The sequence below is a fragment of the Bos grunniens genome, chromosome 2 (genome assembly GCF_055505025.1).
Source record: "Bos grunniens cultivar Pamir isolate PY7600 chromosome 2, Bosgru_T2T1.0, whole genome shotgun sequence".
NCBI lineage: Eukaryota > Metazoa > Chordata > Mammalia > Artiodactyla > Bovidae > Bos > Bos grunniens.
In genome coordinates this window covers 45,072,089-45,088,909 of record NC_141166.1, presented here as the reverse complement: position 1 = coordinate 45,088,909, position 16,821 = coordinate 45,072,089, and the positions used below count along the sequence as shown (strand labels likewise).

General features: G+C 42.1%; 1 protein-coding gene across 17 annotated transcripts in view; it reads right to left on the bottom strand.

Annotated features, from left to right (window-relative positions):
• The window catches only part of RAPH1 (Ras association (RalGDS/AF-6) and pleckstrin homology domains 1), a 102,949-nt gene extending 93,618 nt beyond the window's left edge, over nucleotides 1–9,331 (bottom strand). For 9 of the 17 annotated variants that reach the window (XM_086344692.1, XM_086344736.1, XM_086344654.1 and 6 more), the window contains exon 1: nucleotides 8,934–9,297. The gene's annotated coding sequence lies outside the window, so the exon portion shown is untranslated. Of the gene's footprint in view, nucleotides 1–7,146; nucleotides 7,286–8,933 lie in introns of those variants that run through there. The other 8 variants (XM_086344664.1, XM_086344722.1, XM_086344783.1 and 5 more) reach the window with 4 other exon arrangements.
• Nucleotides 9,332–16,821: the final 7,490 nt, after the last annotated feature.

The following is a 16,821-nucleotide window of genomic DNA, read 5'->3' as shown; positions in this document are numbered from 1 at the left end:
TGCATTTCTGTTATATTTAAGGGACTGGGAGACATTTCAGATGAGTAAAACTGGATCGAATATTCCAGACTTGGGTATTTAAGACAGTACATAGTTATCCACAGCATAGGGCAAATCAAGTGAAATCTAGAGGAATGAAGAAGGCAATGAATTCTAGCTGGTATCAAACAGCTTCACAAAGGTGGGTGGCAATGGAAATGGGACTCAAAAGATGTGTAGGATTTTAACTAGAAAAATTAGGAAAAATAAACCATGCTTGGAACCATGGATAGATGCATGTACAATCTGGGACACTTAAGAATACACTGTATTTGCAAGTCCTATTATTAGTGATTTTGCTGTACTGACTTAGCACTTTTCTTCACGTATCAAACTTAGTAAGATCATTCTAAACAATTTCCAAAAAAAGCATTCAATCTTCAAGCACAATTACAAAATCATACTTACTCCTGTAATTCTACAAAATATGAGTCTATCAATATGTTTACAGTTCTAATTTTCTCCAGATTTCACTATTCTTCATCAGGGGGCTTACATTTTAAGTGCCACACAATGACATCAATTATGGGCCACCCAATCTTGCTTTTCTTCTCATGTAAAAGGATGACTATGGGCGGAGGTTCATGACGTTGTACAGGAGGCAGTGATCAAGACCATCTCCAAGAAAAAGAAATGCAAAAAGGCAAAATGGTTGTCTGACAAGGCCTTACAAATAGCTGAGAAAAGAAGAGGAGCTAAAGGCAAAAGAGAAAAGGAAAGATATACCCATTTGAATGCAGAGTTCCAAAGAACAGCAAGGAGATATAAGAAAGCCTTCCTCAATGATCAGTGCAAAGAAATAGAGGAAAACAGTACAATGGGAAAGACTAGAGATCTCTTCAAGAAAATTAGATACCAAGGGAACATTTCATGCAAAGATGGGCTCAATAAAGGACAGAAATGGTAGGGACCTAACAGAAGCAGATGGAGAAGGCAATGGCACCCCACTCCAGTACTCTTGCCTGGAAAATCCCATGGACAGAGGAGCCTGGTAGGCTGCAGTCCATGGGGTTGCTAAGAGTCGGGCACGACTAAGGGACTTCACTTTCACTTTTCACCTTCATGCATTGGAGAAGGAACTGGCAACCCACTCCAGTGTTCTTGCCTGGAGAATCCCAGGGATGGGGGAGCCTGGTGGGCTGCTGTCTACGGGGTCGCACAGAGTCAGCCACAACTGAAGTGACTTAGCAACAGAAGCAGAAGATATTAAGAAGAAGTGGCAAGAATACACAGAAGAACTATACAAAAGAGATCTTCATTACCCAGATAACCACGATGGTGTGATCACCCACCTAGAGCCAGACATCCTGGAATGCAAAGTCAAGTGGGCCTTAGGAAGCACCACTCTACGAACAAAGCTAATAAAGATGACGGAATTCCAGTTGAGCTATTTCAAATCCTAAAAAATGATGCTGTGAAAGTGCTGCATTCAATATGACAGCAAATCTGGAAAACTCAACAGTGGCCACAGGACTGGAAAAGGTCCATTTTCATTCTAATCCCAGAGAAAGGCAATGCCAAAGAATGTTCAAACTACCACACAATTGCACTCGTCTTACAAACTAGTGAAGTAATGCACAAAATTCTCCAGGTTAGGCTTCAACAGTATGTGAACCATGAACTTCCAGATGTTCAAGCTGCATTTAGAAAAGGCAGAGGAACCAGAGAACAAATTGCCAACATCTGCTGAATCATCAAAAAAGCAAGAGAGTTCCAGAAAAACATCTACTTTTGTGTTATTGACTATGCCAAAGCCTTTGTGTGGATCACAACAAACTGTGGAAAATTCTTAAAGAGATGGAAATATCAGACCACCTGACCTGCCTCCTGAGAAATCTGTATGCAGATCAAGAAGCAACAGTTAGAACTGGACATGGAAAAACAGACTGACTGCCAATCGGGAAAGCAGTACGTCAAGGCTGTATATTGTCACCCTGCTTATTTAACTTATATGCAGAATACATCATGAGAAATGCTGGGCTGGATGAAGCACAAGCTGGAATCAAGACTGCCGGGAGAAATATTAAGAACCTCAGATATGCAGATGACACCACCCTTATGGCAGAAAGCGAAGAACTAAAGAGCCTCTTGATGAAAGTGAAAGAAGAGAGTGAAAAAGTTGGCTTAAAACTCAACATTCAGAAAACTAAGATCATGGCATCCGGTCCCATCACTTCATGACAAACAGATGGAGAAACAGTGCAAACAGTGAAAGACTTTATTTTGGGGGGCTCCAAAATCACTGCAGATGGTGATTGCAGCCATGAAATTAAAAGACGCTTGCTCCTTGGAAGAAAAGCCATGACCAACCTAGACGACATATTAAAAAGCAGAGACATTACTTTGCCAACAAAGGTCTGTCTAGTCAAAGCTATGGTTTTTCCAATAGTCATGTATGGATGCGAGAGTTGGACTATAAAGAAAAGCTGAGCGTCAAAGAACTGATGCTTTTGAACTGTGTTGTTAGAAAAGACTCTTGAGAGTCCTTTGCACTGCAAAGAGATCCAACCAGTCCATCCTAAAGGAAATCAGTCCTGAGTATTCATTGGAAGGACTGATGCTGAAGCTGAAACTCCAATACTTTGGTCACCTGATGCAAAGAATCAACTCACTGGAAAAGACCCTGATGCTGGGAAAGACTGAAGGCAGGAGGAGAAGGGGACGACAGAGGATGAGATGGTTGGATGGCATCACCGACACGATGGATACGAGTTTAAGTAGGCTCCAGTTCTTGGTGATGGACAGGGAAGCCTGGTATGCTGCAGTCCATGGGGTTGCAAAGAGTCGGACATGACCGAGCAACTGAACTGAACTGAAAGGGATGACTTATCCCTCTTTTCCAAGCCTAACTACTCACCCATTTTAGGTGGCGCCAGTGGTAAAGAACCCTCCTGCCAGTGCAGGAGACATAAGTAACAAGGATTAGATCCCTGGCTCAGGAAGATCCCCTGGAGAAGGGGATCTGGCAACCCACTCCAGTATTTTTGCCTGGAGAATCCCATGGACAGAGAAGCCTGGTGGGCTACGGTCCATGGGGTCGCAGAGTTGGACACAACTGACGTGACAGCACGCACACAGTTTCTTTAGACTCTGATCCCTTAATTACATTCTCTACTGAATCCCTGAATCCTGCATTTAAATTAACATTCTATTTTGGAGGGGAGAATACCTATCTCTTTGTTTTCTCCATTATATATATCTCTGCCTAAAGCAGAGCTACCAGTAAATGTTTTATGAATAGCAGAATATATAATGAGTTTTAAAGAGTCAATTTTTAAGTTATGAGTGATGTATTTTAAGACACCTGCCCCAAAGTGTGGTAAATAATGTATCTTAAAAGAATAGTGTTAAGAGCATGGGATGAAGCTTATACATCATATAATCTGGGGGTTTTCTAATATTTCACAACAAAACTTTTCCAGAAGAAATCTTATTCAGCATGCCAAATATATATAGCTACAGAAGCACTATTAATACCATTTTATGTTCAAATACATTATAATTTGTTACAAACTCAAAAGAGACAAATTGAGTGTTAGAGATGTTAGTCTTGACACCTAAGCAATCCATTTATTTCCATAAAATTTTGTTTTTATTTTACTCAGGTAAGTAGTTGAAAGTAGGTAGCAGCTTTGGTTTTGTTTTGTTAGTAGCTTTTAATGGTTTGCTTCCTAGTGTCTGGATATGCTTCAATTAAATTGATTAATAAAGATATAAATAAGACTTTTTCTTTCAATATGAGTAGTAATCATATGTAAAAACTGCTTACAAGGCAAACAAGAAAAACCCAAGCTTCCAATAAGCTATAAAACATCTGTAATATATTAGGACATAGTGCTATACATTCATTTGTTACTAAACTGATTTACACAGGATGCTGCTGCTGCTAAGTCGCTTCAGTCATGTCCGACTCTGTGCGACCCCATAGACAGCAGCCCACCAGGCTCCCCTGTCCCTGGGATTCTCCAGGCAAGAACACTGGAGTGGGTTGCCAGTTCCTTCTCCAATGCATGAAAGTGAAAAGTGAAAGTGAAGTCGCTCAGTCGTGCCCGACTCTTAGCAACCCCATGGACTGCAGCCTACCAGGCTCTTCAGTCCGTGGGATTTTCCAGGCAAGAGTACTGGAGTGGGATGCCATTGCCTTCTCCGTTACACAGGATGAGTATACCCCAAAGGAACCGGCTTCAGTTGTGCCTGTCATTTAGTTGAACACAGTTCATGTACCATAGTAATGTATTGTTTAGACAATTCTATATGAATAGACTTGCACAGGACTCAATTTTTTTTAAATTTACTGCAAACTACAACTTTCCTTACCTACTTAAAATTCACAAATAAGCAGAGATGGTAAAAGATGTTTTATTCTAAGGAATGCTTATCCTCCCCCTGCTTCAGTAAAGCAGGTATAACCATAAAACACTACTGTCTGCAATGTGACAAATTTTATGTTTATGTACACAAGCGTGCTAAAATGGTGCTAGAAAAACTGGATATCCACACGCAAAGGATGACGCTGTACCCTTACCTAAAACCATATGCAAATATTAACTCAAAATGGATCATAGAGCTAAATATAATAGCTAAAACTATAGAACTCTCAGAAGAAAACACAGGGGGAAAGCTTCCTGACACTGGATTTGGCAATGATTTCTTGGACACCAAAAGCACAGTCAACAAAAGAAAAATATAGATGAAGTGGATATCATTAAAATGAAAGACTTTTGTACATCAAAGGACACTATCAACAGAGTAAAAAGGCAACCCACAGAAGAGAAAATGTAAACCATGGATCTGATATGATATTTAATATCCAGAGTGTATAAAGAACTGCTATAATTCAACAACAAAACAAGTTTTTTAAAATTGGCGAAGGACCTGGATAGATATTTCTACAAAGATACACAGATGGCCAATAAGCACAAGAAAAGATGCTCTAATCACTAATCATTAGGAAAAATGCAAATCAAAAACACAAAGAGATGCCACTTTATTAAGTGCCCCTCATTAAGTGAAGTGAAAGTCGCTCAGTTGTGTCCAACTCTTTGCGACCCTATGGACTATATAGTCATGGAATTCTCCAGGCCAGAGTACTGGAGTGGGTAGCCTTTCCCTTCTCCAGGGGATCTTCCCAACCCAGGGATCGAACCCAGGTCTCCTGAATTGCTGGCGGATTCTTTACCACCTGAGCCACCAGGAATGGCTATTATCAAAATCACAGAAAATGACAAGTGTTGAGGTGAGGATGTGGAGAAACTGAAACCTTTGTGCTGGCAGGAGTGTAAAATGCTGCAGCTGCTGTAGAAAACGGAGTGGCAGTTCCTCAAAAATTCAACACAAAATTACCATATGATCCAGCAGTTCCACTTCTGGGTATATACCCCAAAGAAGTGAAAGCAGGGACTTGAGCAGATATGTATACACCAAAGTTCAGAGCAGTATTACAACAGCCAAAAGGTGGAAACAACCAAACGTATGTGTGATATACAGTATCACACACATACACAGATATACACACATACACACACACACAATGGACTGTTATTCAGCCTTAAAAAGGAATGCAATTCTGATTCATGCTCCAGCATGGATGAACCTTGAAGACATTACCCTAAGTGAAATGAGCCAGATACAAAACAAATATTTCATGATCTCATTTATAAGATATATCTAGAGTAGTCAAATCACAGAGACAAAGTAGAAAAGTGTTATCAGGGGCCAGAGGGAAAGGGGTTGGAGAGTTAATGTTTAATGGATACAGTTTCAGTATGGGAGGATGACGAAGTTCTAGAGATGGACAGTCATGATGGTTGCACAACTATGTAAAAGTATTTAATACCACTGAACTGTACCTTTAAAAATGATCAAAATGGTAACTTTTATGCTATATGTGTCACGCATGTGTGCTGTCGTCTTGGACTCTCTGCAACCCCATGGACTACAGCCCACAGGTGCCTCTGTCCACTGGCTTCTTCAGCCAAGAATACTGGAGTAGGTTGCCATTTCCTCCTCCAGGGGACCTTATCGACCTAGGGATCAAACCTAGGTCTCCTGCATTAGCAGGCAGATTCCCTACCACTGAGCCACCTGGGAAGCCCTCTATGTTGTATATTTTACCACCAAATATATATATATATATATATATATATAGTGTGTGTGTTTTTTATTTTTTATGGTGGCAATATAGGAATGCCATAAGGAACATAAGCTTACGAGTTATGCTATCTGTTTTCAAACACAGCTCTGCCACTTTATAGCTCTGTAACCTGTGCCTTTTTTCTCATACCTGTATCATAGGATTACAGCAAGGATGAAGTCAATACATGTAAAGTACTTAAAACAATGTATGTCATAAAATAGGTGCTTTTTATTACTATAGGTTTAAAACACATTTTAAATGAGATTAAACTCAAACATCTGGAGTACCTCTGAAGGTCCACCTCAAAATTATAGACTTCAGTAAAACGTAGACTGAAAACCAGTGATTTAACCCAATTTCTCATTTTACTGGTAAAGGAATTTAGAGTTCAAGGTATGTGACTTGCTTGAACTCACATAGCTTGTCTGCTAACGTTCATCTTCTCAGAATAAGAATTTGAGGTCAATGATACGATTGCTCACATTCAACTACTTCAGAACCAAGTGCAGTCATGATTTTATAATATATGTCCAAGAGTCTGTGAATAATAGTGTGATGGTTATCTACCATGCTAATCTAATAAATAATTACAAGTGGGATGGGAACCAAAAGGTAGCCAAACCAAAAGAAAAGTCAGTTTAATCAGTTTCAAAGACACCTCTTCTGAAAATGAAGTGTTAAAATATTTGTGAAAACAAATGATACTGACCAAGAGTTTGAGACACACCCAATAGGTCCCCACTACTCCATGCCTTTCAGCCAGTTACTCGTCACATAATAATCTTAATGAGACCACTGACTCTGAAATACCAGCAACTTTTTCTACCAAACAGAACTAATATGCATCATAAGGAAATACCTACAAATAATTCCTTATTAAATTCAAACAGGAGAGAGCAGCAGTTCAAATAAGACAAAATGATTCATCCAAAAAATCATGTATTGAACTGTGTAGACATTTCTGTACTTACTTGAATAGGCTAGGTCTGTTTTCTGGGAAATTCACAACACAGAAAGCAAAATAACAGACAATCTTTGAAGGTCAGACGAACGAGAGCTAAAACACCTCTAAGCGTCTCTAATCTTGCCCTTCCCCCACTGCTCTTCCTCCTCAATGCCTCTCTCAAAGGAGAACACCACCCCCACTCGGAATGCCCCCATCCCCATCTACACCAGCTGAAATCCTACCCATCCTTTAAGATCTCACTTAAATGCCACAGCTTCCAAGGATTTCCCCCCAGTGCTCCCAATTTAGAATTATTCCCTCGCCTCTTCACTTCCCTATTTTGCACCTCTACTTCAACATTTTATTATATAATGCATTGCATTACCATTACCTACATTCACTTCTTTCCCCACCTTCCCCCAAGAAAATCTTAGGCGCTGTGGGCTAGGGAGGAAAGGAATTAACATTTGTTAAACACCTTGGGTGCCCTGCCAGGTGCTAGGCATTTTGCACACATTATCTCATTTAATCCGTTTGACAACCACCTCGGGAGGCAAGCAGGTGGTCTTAGTTATTCCCATTTTACTGACAGAGAAGCATACTGTTGAGAGTGCAATAGCTTATCCAACGTCACACTACCAGCCAATTCCAGTGCATACGGAGCAGCTGGTTCCCCTGGCTTCAAAGAGCTCTTTCGAAACACCACGATAAGCTGCAGTCTTGTTCACTTTATGTCCTCCACCCTGCCTAACAGATAGCAGCTATTCCATAAATACTTGCTGAACTGAGTATTCCTCCGGACTCACTACCACCCTTTTAACACCATCATCACGCCCCACCCCTAACCGATTAGCTTTACTGTTCCTTTACAGCGGACTTTACACACATCTCCAAGACAAACGCTGCAGACAACACCAACCCTTACCGGGAGGCACAGAGAAGAACCGTTCGGTTCCCTCAGATTTCCCCCAAAGGCTCTTCCCACACAATATACGAGAGCCACACTAAGTCACATTTGATGCAACGCTTACACCCTTCCCCAAAGCTCTTATTTCATCCTAAACCATGTCTTCGTGCTCACAAGCAATGACTTATGCGGCTTCCAGCTCACACAGTGGGGACACCCTAAGACGCTGTCTGAATAAGAAACCACATCTCTCAAACCGTCTTAAAACGAAGGCACCCTTATATTACTTCACTGCCTTCCATCTCCTCTTCCCCCCCGCCCCCCACCATGAGCTGCAGTTTGGATTTCCGGCGGGAATGCACACACACACACACGGATGAGATGGGCTCAAAAGCCATGGAGCAATTACTTAGCTTGCTTAATTAGAAAGAAAACACGGAAGGTGCCCCGCCTTTCTCAATCTCTGCACTGAACTCATTTACGAAAGATGCGGGGCACCGAAACCCGAGGAACCCCAGACACCGAATCACTGGTTTCTGCGGCTAATCCGGGGAAGGAAGAGTCCTTGCCTCCCCGCGATCCCGGGCCACCAGCCCCCGAAGCCGGGTCGGAGAAGCCCAACCGCACCCTCCCCAGGCGGCCTTGCATCTCATTGTCTCCCTCTGTCGCGGCCCCCGGGGGCGCAGGGTGCAGCCCGGGCCCCGCTGACCCCCACCCACCGGCCGGGCGAGGTCCCACCAGCCCCGGCCCCGGCCCCGACCCCACCCCAGGCTCGGCCGCCGCACCGCGTCCGGATGGTCGGGCCGGGAGCCGGGAAAATGGAGGCGGGAGCGACGGCTGCGCTTCCCTGCCCCGCGCCCCGCCAGCTCCCTCGGCCGGCCCCGAGGGCGAGGCTGAGCACTCACCGCAGCAACGGCTCGGTCCTCCGGCGGGCACGGCTCCGGAATGGCCCCGGGCTGGGCAGCAGCTGCCGCCGCCTCCTTCTCAGGCGCGGCGCTCCTTCCCTGGAGACGCCGCAAGCGCCCGCAGCTCCCGCGCTGCGCGCTCCGTGACTGACTGACTGACTGACCGACCGGGCGGCGGCGGCGGGGGCGAGGCGGCGGGCGGGGCGGCCGCAGCGGGCAGCGGCGGCGGAGCCGAGTGCGGCCGCGTCCGGCCGAGACGCAGAAGGCGGGGCTGAGGGCCGGGCGGCCGACGGGCGGACAGACTCGCGCCCGGCCGCTCGCTCCCCGCCACCCCCCGCCCGTCGCCAGCCGCTCACTTCCGGCGAAGGCAGCCGAGCCCGCCCCCCGGGCGCCCGTTGCTAGCGCCCCCTGCCCGCGCCCCCTGGCCCGCCTCGCTCCCCACAGCCCCAGGCGCCCGACCGCACCCAGCCCGGGCCGCCGGCGCTCCGCCTGTCCTCCGCGCGTCCCTGGGAACCGCCTCCAGGAACCAGTGAATCAGAGAATGAATGAGTGAGGGAGGAAAATTCCCGGGCTGTGCCACCCCTGCTCGCTTTTCCTTGGAAGCAGGCCCAGCGGCCTGTGTCCGAGGGCCCTGAGACACCGAAGCCTTGACCGTGTCTGTCAAGGACCTGATGGAGTATTCCGAGACTCCAGCAACCCATCAGACGGGGGCTTAGGCACTTAAAGGACTGCAGTCGTTGCAGTCTGTGAGGCCTTTTTTTTAGGAAATCCCATTTTGGCCAACAGCTCTCTGTAGTTTCATGCACTATGTTAGGAAGCTTTTAGAAATTGAACATTTCAGTTATTCTCGATTATTTTTTAACTTTGCAGTTTGCTTACCTTGTTTTCTTAATTTCTGTCACACACACACACACCTTATTGAAACGGTTTGGGAGTAAGGCAGTGGCGTCTTTATCACCAAGCTCTAAGTTACTCGGATACTGCTTATTTCGACGTAGGCTTGACTTAGACTTTAAAATTTTGTTTCTGTCTTTATTTTGACCTTCTGATTAAAAGAAAGACAAAATAGAATTAAATCATTTTCGCCTGGTTAGGTGCAAAGCAGATTTGTTGACATCATTAAAACAATTAACAAATCGGAAGTGTGACCTGGAATTAGTTGCAGTGAACATTTCTTTTTCATGTCTTCCCATATGCTTGCTAAGTAAGAGTATCTGTATCTTGAGTTTTCACAAAGAATTGACTGTACATTTCTGAGATCCTGGCTCCCTTTGTAAGAACCAGAGTGTTCATTTCTCTGTCCCGGGGCCAAATCCTGGTTTGGCTAATTACATTCCTTCTTTCAGATATTCTTGAGGACTTTGAAGTGGTTTGGTCTCTTGCACAATCTGTTTCAAACTGGTACACAATCTGTTTCAAACTGGTATTTAGAACTATAGAATACAGTTACTAGTTGCATTTCACACTTGAGATATCTGTACTTTAGTAACAAAACTGCAATTTTGTATTTTAAGTCTCAGTTCAGTTCAGTCTCTCAGTCATGCAGACTCTGCCAACCCATGAACCGCAGCATGCCAGACCTCCCTGTCCATGACCAACTCCTGTAGTCCACCCAAACCCATGTTCATCGAGTTGATGATGCCATCCAACCATCTCATCCTCTGTTGTCCCCTTCTCCTCCTGCCCTCAATCTTTCCCTGCATCAAGGTCTTTTCCAATGAGTCAGCTCTTCACATCAGGTGGCCAAAGTATTGGAGTTTCCACTTCAACATCAGTCCTTCCAATGAACATCCAGGACTCATCTCCTTTAGTATGGACTGGTTGGATCTCCTTGCAGTCCAAGGGACTGTCAAGAGTCTTCTCCAACACCACACTTCAAAAGCATCATTCTTCCGCACTCAGCTTTCTTTATAGTCCAACTCTCACATCCATACATGACCACTGGAAAAACCATAGCCTTGACTAGACGGACCTTTGTTGGCAAAGTAATGTCTCTGCTTTTGAATATGCTGTCTAGGTCGGTCATAACTTTCCTTCCAAGGAGTAAGTGTCTTTTAATTTCATGGCTGCAGTCACCATCTGCAGTGATTTTGGAGCCCAAAATAATTAAGTCTGACACTGTTTCCACTGTTTCCCCATCTATTTGCCATAAAGTGATGGGACCGGATGCCATGATCATAGTTTTCTGAATGTTGAGCTTTAAGCCAACGTTTTCACTCTCCTCTTTCACTTTCATCAAGAGGCTCTTTAGTTCTTCTTCACTTTCTGCCATAAGGGTGGTATCATATGCATATCTGAGGTTATTGAGATTTCTCCCGGCAATCTTGATTCCAGCTTGTGCTTCATCCAGACCAGCATTTCTCATGATGTACTCTGCATATAAGTTAAATAAGCACGGTGACAATATACAGCCTTGACGAAGTCCTTTTCCTATTTGGAACCAGTCTGTTGTTCCATGTCCAGTTCTAACTGTTGCTTCCTGACCTGCATACAGGTTTCTCAAGAGGCAGATCAGGTGGTCTGGTATGCCCATCTCTTTCAGAATTTTCCACAGTTTATTGTGATCCACACAGTCAAGGCTTTGGCATAGTCAATAAAAAAGAAATAGATGTTTTTCTGGAATTCTCTTGCTTTTTCGATGATCTCTAGAAGGTACTTTAATATTCTTGTGTAGAATAATAGTATCTCATAAATGAGGATGTTGCTGCTGACCAATTCTTATAGCCTTCTGTTCCTTGTGGATTCATCATTCATTACCTCTAATCATAATTATTTCAATAAGTTATGGTCTTTTCTAATGAATGTAATGCAATAGTTTATTCTTCCTTATATCTTCGATAATGTCTAGTATAGTACCTTGCACAATAAGTATTTAAAAATATTAATAAATGCTTTAAACATTTTGATAAGTGATAATTCATACAAATCTGTCTCTAGCTTCTTACCCCATCCCCCTCATGACCAGGTTTCTTGGGATTATGCACACCTGAGTGCAAAACTTAATAACACCATATTCTCATCAAATGCTAATTATGAGGCTATAGGATAACTACACAGGGAAGATATTCTCTTCATCAAACCTTTAAAAATAGACCATTGAGTGTTTTTTAGACAGCCCCTTGCTCTCTCTTCTCCCAGTGCTTAGGTTGATCAAACCTAATTAGAAAACAGTCACTTTTAGCTGTTGAGAAAAGTAAACAGGTTTTCATCAGTTCCTTTGAACCATAAAATCATTCATTCATTCAACAAGGGTTTTATTGAGCTTTAACTAAGGCCTTGGAATATAAAGGCAAGATGGTTCTAGCCCTCAAAAAGCACATGTTCATATACATTACCATATGTAAAATAGATAGCTAGTTTGACGTTGCCGTGTAGCGCAGGAGCTCAGCAGTGTGCTGGGAGAACCTAGAAGGGTGGGTGGGAGGCTCAAGAGAGGAGGGGTTGTGTATCCTTATGGCTGATTCACATTGTCGTATGGTGGAAACTAACACAACATTGTAAAGCAATTATCCTCCAAATTAAAAAAAAAAAGAAAGCACACGGTCTAGTGAATAAAGTTGGCAAAGAAACCACAATTGGAACACTGTGTGGAGTCTATTCCCAAGTCAGGAAAGCCTCCCAGGGGGAGGGGATTTTGAATGTTCATGGACAGAGAGGAGCTAGCCAGGTGAAGAGGGAAGAAACAGGCATTCCAGACAAGGGCAGGTTAGAGGCATTGAAGAGCACAATGCTTTGGAGGTTCTACAGGTTGTTTCATATTGTAGGGACAGGTACAGGGAAGGGTCAAAGAGGTGAATGGAAAAGGCAGAAGGATCTCATCAGCAAAGGGACTCATGTGCTAAACTAAGGAGTTTGAACTTGATACTTTGGGAAATATAATAATAAATAATACCAAAAATCTTTGGAGTATTTTAATTAATAAATTGGAGAAGGAAATGGCAACCCACTCCAATATTCTTGCCTGGAGAATTCCATGGACAGAGGAGCCTTGCGGGCTATAGTCCATGGGGTCACAAGGAATAGGACATGACTGAGCGAATAATGCACACACACACAATTAATAAGTAAAAATAAAATATTTGGAATATTTTAAGTGTCAGAACAAATGGGTTTGTGTTTTGAAGACCAACGAATCCAGACTAGGGGCATGAGCATATTAGGAGGGGATGGCAACATCCCAGAAAAGCTATGTTGTTAGTCTCCATAATGGCAGAGGCAATGAAATGGTGAGCAGGGATCAGATGGCAAAAATACTAAGGAGGTGGGATCCACAGACTTTGACGTATGATTAGGTTATGAGCGAGTGGATGAGAGGGAGACACTTAAGATGACCCTCAGGATTCTGGTTTGGGAGACAGACTGGGTGGCAGTGGTGGCCTTCTCTGAAATAAAGACCCCAGAAAGAAGAGCAGGTCTCAGGGGACTGGATGGATATCTACAAGAAAGAGCAGCTTCATACATCCAGGCAGCTCAAAGGATCTTAGTCAAAGTGTGTTTTTTAGAACTCTAGTTCTACAGGATTTTAGTAGGCATGATTCAAAATTTTTTATTCAAAAAAATAAAAATTCTCTTTAATCAAATAAATAAGAAATGTTAAAGTTTGATTGGTTTCTAAACTGGAGGGGTTTTCAGTAGTATTAACATGTTAATATGAGCTGAGAACTTCTAAGAGGTAGCTGTTCTTTCAGAAATTTGAAGTGTTTCCCTAATGTATTTGTCCTTCAGATGCTTTTTTCAATGGGATATCTCACAGGACATGTGTTCAATAGGATAGACCTTGGGGAATGCTAACCTAAACAAGATTTTTGGTTTATAGTAGAGAAAACTATGGACCCTCCAGCTGAAGTGACTTGCCTAAAGTTAAATAACCATTACTGGAAGATATGGGCTAGAATCCATATCTTCTGACCTCACTCACATGTTGTTTGTACTGCCTAATGCTTTACAAATTGCAAACTCATTCCAGTACCTTCAACCAATCCTGTGGGGGGAAAGATTCTATAAAAGAATTATGAAATACATCCTTTCAAATGAAGTTTCAAATCAGTAATTTTTTGAGCTATGCTAATTTTGAATGATTACTACTTTGCGCTGTGCGCTGTGCTCAGTTGTTCAGTCATGTCCAACTCTTTTCGACTCCATGGATTGTAGCCTGCCAGGGTCCTCTGTCCATGGAGATTCCCCCAGGCAAAAATATTGGAGTGGGTCGCCATGCTCTTCTCCAGGGGATCTTCCCAGCCCAGGGATTGAACCCCAGTCTCCCACATTATAGGTGGTTTCTTTACCATCTGAGCCACCAGGGAAACCCAATTACTACTTTAAGTAAGACGAAAAGATTTGTACATCGGAAAAGTGGGGCAAATTATTACCTTAGTATTATCTTTCTGATAATTCAGCAGGAGCCTTATAGAATGAAATCACCTAGCCAAATAGGACATTCTTCTAGCTGCCCTAGCCCTGAGGTAGCTTTGAATAAAATAAGCTTTCAGGAACAGATAGAAATATTAAAAGTCTCCCCAGAAATTTCAGTGTCGATCCCCCTTCTACTTCATACTGAATGAAAGGACAGGTTCTAAAATGTGCTGAGACTATGAAAATCCACACCAGATTTTGACTTCCTCTCTGGCACAATTCCCCTGATTCTGAAAACTCTAATAGCTAATGGATGGGAAGGTTTTTATATCCTAATTTCATAGTCCTATTTCCCAGAGGAGAGGCTTTAGTACTTCCTATTCTTAGAAAAACAAGACAAATTGTTTGTTCCCAAGAGACTTCTTGGGACCATAGGACAGCTTTCGTTTTAAGAGTAGTTTCTATAGACATTACTTTTGAAACTCATTATCGCTGTCAACTTATGTTTCAGCAATATCGTAAAGTATTTGCTTCATTTCCAAATGCTGTAGTCATTTTTAGTAGGCAGACTGAGGACCATCACATGTAGGATAATGAATAATTTTTTTTTTTTGCTTAAAAAATAAGTAGTTACAAACAATGGAAAGAATGCTTATGAATTAATATATCAGAACTATTTCCGTAGTGTTCACTGTGTCCCCAACTCTGTTGTATCACTGTAAGGAGTACTAGAGAAATACAAAATACAGTCTCTGATTTTCTAAAATGACCCCACCCATTGTTGGCAAGGATGAAAAGAAACATGTTCTCATATCCTGCAGGTGGGATTATAAACTGTTATAACCTTTTTCTGGAGGGCAGTTAAACACTAGACAAAAATACCTTGAAATGTGCATATCTTTGATCAAGCGATTTCTCTATGAATTTAATTCCAAGGAGTAAGGACAAAACATTAGCTAGGGTATTACGGGATGCTGGAAAAATAATTGGAAATTCCCTAAATATCCAGCAATGCGTTTATGAAAATGAAGAGTTCTAAAAGAAGAGTTTTTGATATGGAAAGGTGTTCACAATATGTTAATCAATAAAAATTACAAACACTGTATACAATGTGAACTCATGAAAAAGTATATAGGAAAAATCTAGAAGGAAATACAACAGGAGGGCAAAAGTGTTTATTGCAGAGTGGAATGATTATGGTACTTTCTATTATTTCTTTACCTTTTAATGATGAATGTGTTGTTTTTAATTGGCAATTTAAATGAATGAACTAAATCAATATTTATGAAGATAAATCTCTAAAACACAATGTCGAAGATAACACACAAAGCATATATTAATAAAAATAAAGTTCATTTTAATTTTAAAAAGGATCTCTGTGTTGATGAGAAAGAAACTGTTGATGAGAGAAGGCAAAGACACATGAAATAATCAGCAAACAATGAAATATTCAGCTCTGATATAGATGGTAAGTACAATAAGAGTTATGAGAAGAGAGAAATGTCTAGGGTTGGAGCAGATTAAGATGACTTCGTGGAAAAAGTGAGATTTAGCCAGTACTTGGAATCTGAATGTCAAAGGGAGAAACAGAGGGACATTAATATAAGGTGAGGCAAGAGCCTCACATGGCCATCCTAGATATATCTCACCTCTATCAGCCAAATAGTAACAACTATAGAACACTTGATCTTTGCCTATAAGAGTGTTTCTGCTTCTTTCATACAAGTGGGATTTACATGCCCGGTATAACATAAATATATAGTAAATAGAGTGTCGCATATCCTTTGTAACATATATTTTTGAAGTTACACCAGATATTTTTTAGAATAGCCCTTTGGGGGAGGGGTCATTTTATCTGGAAAATCTGTAGAACTGGACTTTCCCAGATATTTGCCTAGAACAAACACCAACTGTTCTGCAAGAGCAGTTATAACCTGTCCCCTTGTAAGTGTTCTGACATCCACAATCAGACCACAAATGAATCCAACCAATTGGAACTCAGCAATTCTCTGATTACACATGTTACAGAGTGCAATTTTTAAGCCAGCTTTCCAGTTCAATAACTAAACTACCACTACTAGTATTAGCTACACATACTATCTGAAAGAGTGAATGAATTGTCTTTAGCGTCTAATAACAAACTAAAAAGTTATGCCCATCTCAAAAATGTCTGGAATGGGAAAGAACAGGCCAGACCATGAATGTCCATCCAGTATTCCTTTAGTATGGAAGTACTGCCAGATCTAGAGTTGCTACTGTAGAGAGGAAAAGGTGTTCCAGATAGGGGGATGGTATAACAAAAATATCAAACAGAAAGAAGCAGGTCATTTTTAGTGAACAACGGGGACAATGGTTTTACTAGCGCTGAAGTGGTCTATCTAGGAAGAGTGAGATGAAAGGAAGATGGAGTACGAAAGCCCTTGGTGACCAAGAAGTAGGTTTAGGAAACAATTCTGTAGAGGGAATGATCAAGTCCATTCTTGACTGTACCAGCCATGTCCCCAACTCTGAGCCTTTGCAATTACCCTTCTCTTTG